The 7705-nt window shown below is 58.6% G+C and overlaps 1 protein-coding gene across 1 annotated transcript in view; it reads right to left on the minus strand.

Annotated features, from left to right (window-relative positions):
* Window positions 1–3548, minus strand: part of Kcnj12 (potassium inwardly rectifying channel subfamily J member 12) — a 45981-nt gene extending 42433 nt beyond the window's left edge. The window contains exon 1 of the mRNA XM_021658195.2: window positions 2913–3548. The gene's annotated coding sequence lies outside the window, so the exon portion shown is untranslated. The remainder of the gene's footprint in view (window positions 1–2912) is intronic.
* Window positions 3549–7705: the final 4157 nt, after the last annotated feature.

The raw sequence follows: 7705 nt of genomic DNA on the forward strand, positions 1-7705 counted from the left end.
AAAAAAGGAGCTTTCTGGGATCTAGGAAGGCAGACAGGCCCTCGGGCTTAGTGGAAACTGCCTGGGGGAGGAGGCCAGACCAGCATACAAATGCCCTCAACCAATGTGTCTGAGCAGCAGAAGGGTGCAGCCTGTTCCTGAGAGAGCCCTAGGCTCAGGGTCAGAAACACACAGGCTACACAGAAGCGCCAACGCCTCCTGGCCTCCATTCCCATCCGTATAATGGAGCCAATACAGCCTTCTGCGCTGGCAGGCCATTAACAAATTAAATTAGCTGGTCCAGCTCTGGGCCCTCGGCTCCTCCTTCCTGGGGCCAATTCCTCTGGAAAAGCCCCTTCATAGCCACAGCTCCTCTGAAGCAGCAGCCATGCCTGAAGCCCAGTCCCAGACAGCTCCCTTCATTCTTGCTTTATCCTCTGTCTTCCCCTGCTGCCTGCCGACCTCACCCACTCCTCCCCAGCAACCCCACCCCCGCGAGAAGTGGGCTCAAGCTTCCCCGTCCTGCTGTCCATGAGCAGGACAGAGTCCCTTGTCTGCCTTCCCTCAGTATCAATCCCTGGCAGGGCTCCAGCGACAGGCCACAGGGGAGGGGCAAATGTGTCCATGTCTCACTCACAGCAAAGCCCTGACCAAGGCGGAGCCACAGGGACCAGCTGTAGCTGTTGCAGGAAGGGTCTGGCCTAGAGCGGGAGTTAGGAGCAGGGAAATGAGATGTCTACTGAGCAAGCCCTACAGTATACTAGCAGACCCTGCCTGGGGACAGGCAGAGACCACGGAGATTGCTGGGAGTGGTGACGCAGTCACTTCCACCCTAGCTGTGTGCCAAGGCCTTTGGGTGCCATGACGGGTAGTGCCAACTATGGCCCCAGGCACTGGAGGCCTGGCTGAGCCAGAGGAAAGTGTCTGCAGGCTGCACTGGCCCGGTTGTCGCAGAGCTGAGAGGTGCCCCTGTGGCCAGCGCTGTCACTGTTATTGCTGCCATTGTTAGTTCACTGCCAGAGGGCCGCTGAGTGCTGCCTGGTCTAGCCTGGAACAGAGGAGAGAGAGACGGCAGTTCCGGAAGGAAAGCCTCCCGCTTTGACCTCACGTGTTGCATGGCTCTGGAGGCACCTGCTGTAAACACTTCCCGGAGCACAGCACAGCCTCCTGAACCTCCCTCCACCGGGCACATACCTACATGGGGCCCTGCCTAGGGAGCCTGGTTGCAGAGGACTCATCCATCACCCCATTGTGCCCACCCAACCCAAGACAGAGGAGAACAACCAGGGCTTGAAGTTCACACACGCCAGGCCTCTACCAACACGGCATTTACAAGGTACTTTCTGTGTTCATCTATCAAGTGCCCCAGTGGAGAAGACGGTCCTGCTCTGTTGTCTAGCACACCAGAACTACCTACCTTATCCCCAAGGATATCTGAGCCTCTCCCCGTTCTCATTATACTGAGGCTGGTCCAGCGGGCCCCATGCCCACAGCTATGCACTTATTCTCACAAGTGGCTCAGCCTGTCTAGGGTCACCTACTGTGATAGAGAGCCTTGTGTCTCCTGCTATTTGGAAAGACCTCTTGAACACAGAGGATGATTTTGCTGAGAAGCATCTTCCGGGTTTCCCTATAGACCCTGAGGGGTCTCTACTGGGAATACAAAGCACGGGATCTTCCAAGAGGAACCTGGTACCCAGATTTGCCTCCCTTCCCTGACCCTCTCGTGTCACGTGGGCAGATTTTGGTGAGGGGTCCCGAGCCAGCTATCTGGTGTAGCGCCAGGCTGGAGTCCAGTCAGGTGGGACAGCAGCCAGGGCAGATTTTTGCTCATTTCTCGGAGAGGGTATAAAGGCCGGGAGGCTAAGGCTTCTGGGTTTCCACCTTGGAGGAGGCGGCAGCTGATTTCAGTGGCATGTGGGCGCCCAGGCAATCCGGAGAGCTCAAGCCTTCTAGCCGGTGCTCAGGAGGCGGATGTGAGGACCAGAAAGTCCCCAGATCTTTACTGCCGGCTTGGGGACAGGTGGTAAGGAAGAAGCTACAAAGGGCCAGAAGGGCAGGCCCAGTCCCAGCAGGCCCACACCGTAGGGAGGCAGAACCTCCCAGAACTGAAGGCCTTCACCGACGCGCGACACTCTTCCTGTGAGCTCCATTCCCAGAACCAGTTCTAAGGTATTCACGTGCGCACAAACTAAGGCCGGGACACTCCTGAGGGCCTACAGCACCCCAAAGCTCCTTAGGGGCCCTCCGCCCCAGCTCCCCACAGGACACCAGAACGGACCTGTGCGCCCAGAAGAGACCGTCTGCTCTGAGCCACCATGGGTTTCTCAAGACCGACTCTTAGAAGCAAAAGGTGCGCTGGACTTGCAGGCTAGAGGGGTGGTGAAGAATCACCTCTAGGATATTTCCACTCCGCCACAGCACGGGCGGTGGGGAAGAAATGACTCCAAGGATCCCCGGTCTTAGCGGGGGCCATTCTCGGGTCGCGGGTCTAGCCGGGGCACTCCTTCCGTACCCCATTCCGATCACAGGTCTCTCGAGTAAGGTCACACCTAGGACCGACGCCGAGCGCAAAAGTGGCTCCGCCCGCTGCCTTGGGAGCCCCCTCCATCCAGCCGACCCGAGAAGAATCAAGAGCTCCTCAAAGTTTCCCAGAGTCCCCCACCACCACCAGCACACACACATCACACGCACACACGCCCTGGGACAGAGGTTAGCCGGGAGCGAAGTTCCCTGGTGGCTACAGCCTGGAACATGGCAGGGGAAGAAAAGCTCACTGTCAGCATTTCATCCGGTGGTTCACCACGGGGAAGGAGAGAAAAAGGAACGGAAGGAGCCCTTCTGCCTCCCCTTCCCTGTTGCTGCACCGCCCCGCGCCCAGCCCGGCGGGAAGCTGCCGGTGGGGAGCCGGGGCCGAGCGGGTGGGCTCTTACCTCGGTCAGTGGCCGGGGCGCGGCGCGTCCCGCGTCCTCCAAGCTCCGCGCGGCCGTTCCCGGTCCCGGCCGCCGCCGCGCTGGCTGCATCGCCACCGTTGCCGCCGCCGCCGCCGCCGCCGCCGCCTCAGCGCAGCCCCTGGGAGCGCTCCACGCCGAGGGGCGCGTCGCTCCCGGGCGCTGGGTGCCAGCGGCCAGCCATGGGTCGGGGGACGCACGCCCAGGCGGCGCCCCCAGCCGCCCGGCGCTCCCTCCGGGGCTCGCCGCCGGCTGCTGCCGCTCAGTCCCGCGACGAGCGCCGCCGACCCACCCCCTCCCCCGCCGCAGTTATCTGATCCCGGGCAGGGCCGGCGCTCTCCCCTCCTCGCCGGGTGTGGGGATCCTGCACCTCCCAGCGGGCTTCGACCGCCCCGGGCACCCTCTCCCGGAGACCGTTCCCGGGGAGGCGGGGGCAGCGCGGTCGCGGCGTGGCCGCTCGGGGGGAGAAGGGAACGAGGAATGGAGGGCGAGGAGGCGGCGGGAGGCAGAAGCTCTGCGCGCACCCAGCTCCTCGCCCCGCTGCCACAGTAGCCCGGCGCTCGCTCGGCAACTCCTCCAACTCTCCGCCGAAAGCACGCCCGCCCTGGGCCGCGGCGCCGCTGATCCCGCCCACCACCGCCCCGGCCTGGCCCCGTGGCCCCTCCTGGCCCCAGCTGCCCCCGACACGCACCAGCCACTTGCGCACTGGAGCGCGCGCGCGAACACATGCTCGCGCGCACGCGCGTGGCACACACACCCATACACACACACACACACACACACACACACACACACACACACATCTTCCCAGGGACACGCGCGCACACACAGGTGCATGGCGAGCATGTACTCAGGCAACAGACAGGCAAGGGAATCTGGACGGGCTGCACGCAGCGGGGTGCCAAGCTCGGGCGTCACCTGCACCAAATGCATGTGATGAGGAGCGCGTTGGCTAAGGGACACAGGTGCAGTCATAGTCACATCTGCACACGTGGGTGGGATCAGTCCGCAAATCCACACAGGCACGCTTCTGAGCTCATGCATTCCCGTGGCACAGCGTGCGCGGGGGTCATAGGCACGCCCCATGCTCCACAATATCTCTTCTTCCCATCTTGTGTTGTATTTAGCGTCCTCTCTTGCTGTCTCTGTGCTCCTCCTCCTGGCCTCTCTGCTGATTTGATTGTGGCTCCCCTCCCCTTGTCCCCTCTTGTCTGGAAGGCACCCCGGGTCCTCTGCTCTCCCAGCCTCCTGGAGCCTATTGTCTGGGCCTCACATCTCTGCCTCCTGCAGGGCCTGGGCCTTTCAGCAGGGTAGACAGATCAGCCTTGCTGGCCTTAGGGAAATCCCATTTTATCATAGGGCTGACCCTCAGCTCAACCCTAACGCTGGAGAATCAGGCCAAGAAGGCAGGTCTGTCAGCTTTACAAAGCTCCTCAGCCCCTTGGTCTCCAGCTCCCCCATAATGTGAAATATAATTATGCATTTGAATAGCAGAGACGCTAGAAGCAGGCTCCCAGCCAAGAAGCACGGCTTTCTGGCCACCCAGATGCCCAGGCTCTGGCAGCTCCTCCAGAACTCTGCAGAACCCACCAGCTCAGCCCCGGGGAGCCAGCTCCTCACCCAGGGCGGCAGAGTCCCCAGAAAACTCTCCCACCTCCTCAACGGAGCAACCCTGCATGCGAGGCCCTCCAACACTCAGTGTCTGCATTCCCCGGGGTCACATGGACGTTCCGGGGATCACCGAGCTCCGGAACTGCGGCGAAGTGAGTGTATGTACAGTTCTTCACCGGGGAGGGGGCTCCAGTGAAACAGCTCGTGGGTTTTGGGGGCTCAGTCCATGCTGGCCTCTATGCTAAGGACTTAGCTAGTCATTGTGACCCTCTGGGAGGTACACCCATGGACCCACTTTACAGATAAAGAAACCAAGGCGCAGAGGGGAATAGTTGCTTATCTAGTCACTGAGATACTGAGTGGGAGAAGGGTTCCCAGATGGGATCAGGTCCTGAAGACGGCCATGCCTAGGACTACAACAGAGAGAAAATGGGTAACTCCAGGGTCGCCGTTCCCAGGTCCCCAGGCCAGCCTTGGGCAGGCACATGATGCCCTGATTCCCACCTTCTCCTGAGTGACCAAGAGGGAAAATGGCTCAGATGACCCTGCTCCACCTCCCCAGCCCTGGTGTCCAGAAGACAGAAGCCAAAGGCAGGAGTGAGGGGAAACTTCCCCTGCCTACAAGCTTCTCTAAAGTCCCCCGAGGGGACTCTACCACCAACACCCCAAAGGGTTCACAGCATGCTGGTAGACAAGGAAATGAGCACAACGCTATGGGGCTCCATTGCAGGAGCTTGAACAGCTTGAACAGTTCAAGGGGGCCTTAGGGTGGAAAACACATGCACACACAAAGGCTACTCAGCTGCTTATCTGGGCAAGGGCCTCAGAGGCCCGGAGAAAGCCAGGGATGGTGGTCTTCCCCCCAGGCCCTGTTATCAGCCACATTTCATAGGTACTCCATAGGTAACAGATAGGACAAATGTCTTGTCCAAGGTCATCCGACAAAAAATAGACCCACCAGAGAAACGGCCCTGATTCCCATGGCTACTGCACTATCAGACTTCACATCCCACTCTCCAGCTTGAAGCAGGGACCAACCTCACTTCTTAATCAAAAATCATATCTCTTTCTAGGACATTGTGAGTCTTTTACCAGGCTGATGGTCACAGCCTCCCTAAGGAGAGCACACCCATACTCAAGATACAGTGACAGAGGACAGAGGGCAGCCATACAGAAGGGCTCTCTTTAACCAGGCCTCCAGATGTGGACAGAGCGAGTCATGTCATCTCTAGCTCCAGGAAATGCATCCATCCTGCCTCCTTCCAGAATTGGGGTTCGGGGGGTATCTAGAATGTACCCAGCCCCAGCACGAAAGCTCCCCAGCACGGAGCCCACGGACACACTGAAGTCCTTTGTCACGGAAGACCCTTCATTCTCTGTAAAACATGGATGGCCATAAGCACAGAAAAACAATTTCTGCATTGCAAGGCATGGAGACAAGTCATCTTGCCACATGCATATATTCCCAGGCTGTCCCATAATCTGAGAGACTCTTCCCAGACAAGCCGCTAGCTGGGGCCTTGTCCATTTTCTCAGCCACAAGCCTGTGTGCCCTTACAGCCTCAGGCTGGGGCAGCCAGAGGAAGCCATCAGCTCATTTGGAAACCCTTCCATGAGGACAGCAAGGACATCAAAGCCATCCAGAGAAATGCCCCCGAAGGCTTGGGTATGCTGTCTCCATAGGTAACAGTCTGAAGCGTTGGCCTCTCTGCCCAGCAGCTGCCAGCAGTTCTGACAACCAAATCCTGTGGAAATGAACCAGTCCATTCTCAGTGCCTTTGCTGGCTTGGCAGCACTTGGGGCTCCACAGGAACTCCTTCTCCAAGAAACCCAGTTAGGATTTATTCTGCCCATCCTAGATGTGGGCCTAGCCTCCACCCTCCTGCCCTCAACCCCCTCTATTCTCCCTTCCAGGCATACTGGCCATCCACCAGCCCAATCCTGTCCTGGCCACCCGTTCACCATGTGGGCACCAATGTTGTTTCTCCGGTTGCTTTTCCTTCAGGACTGTCCTGAGAAAATCCACCACTAAGATAGCCCTACTTCCCCTGTCTTGCTATGCCTTTCTCCCTGGTCACTGGCTTCTTTTTCACCCCAATGACTGGCACACCAGTTCCGTAAGATCAGGGACAGGTTCTTGTGTGCAGACCAGGGCAGGCACCATGGGCATGTGGATATGTCCAGAACAAGAATGATGGAAAGGTGGGGAATCCCACCCAGGAACAGTTCTCCTGTTCAGCCCAGGTCTCACAGACACATTTAAATCACCTGCATGATCATAGGGCAGGGCGTGTGTGTGTGTGTGTATGTATGTGTGTGTCACCATCTGGGGACCCAGCCTGACCTCCTACTCCAATGCTCATCCTGCCTCTGATAGATGCCCTGACTAAGGAGTCAGGATAAGCGTTTATGATAGGGGCCACGGACAAGAAGTCAAGAGGCACAAGGGGGCATTGCCTGAGCCCTGTCCACAGTCAAGTGGGAAGAGGACTATCACTCAGGCTGTGAGCCACACAGTAGAGCCCAGGCCCTTAAACTAGCCTAAAGAGGCCAGCACCATTTGTCCCAAGATATGCATTGCTGACCACTGTAATAGGGATGGTTATAATGGCCAGTGCCGGCTGTGTGTCTGCCAGGCATCACCCTAGAGTTAAACACCTACCAGTCTGCGCTGGAGGTAAGAGGCAGGGAGATCCCACTCCAGTTAGACAGCAGAAGCCTAGCAAGGAAAGAGACCTTTTCTCCAGGAGAGCTGTGGGAGAAGACATGCCAGCAGGTACACACATGCCCTTCCCTGGGCCCAGGCACCCATGGACTTCTGGATGAGCCAAAAGCATTGATTTGAGGTACGAACTTCAGGAACCATTACCACGCTGAGAATAGGACAGTGAGTTCATGGCCCCTCCCACCTGTCCGGAAGCAAACATCGATCAGCTGGCATGGCTGGCAGCTGCTGCTTCCCTGTGCAGGGCTAGGCCCTGGTTCTGCTCCTCTAGAGCTCTGGCTGTAAGGGACAGCTGTTAATGCTGGGGCACAGCAACCGGGGCCCAGGCTGAAGGCCAGGACTTTCTACCATGCTCTAGCCGAACTTGTAGGCATCAAGAGGCAGGGGTTTCAAGGCTCTTGGCCAGGCTGTGAAACTTCTAAGACATGGCACCAGTCCA

The sequence above is a fragment of the Meriones unguiculatus genome, chromosome 11 (genome assembly GCF_030254825.1).
Source record: "Meriones unguiculatus strain TT.TT164.6M chromosome 11, Bangor_MerUng_6.1, whole genome shotgun sequence".
Taxonomy (NCBI): domain Eukaryota; kingdom Metazoa; phylum Chordata; class Mammalia; order Rodentia; family Muridae; genus Meriones; species Meriones unguiculatus.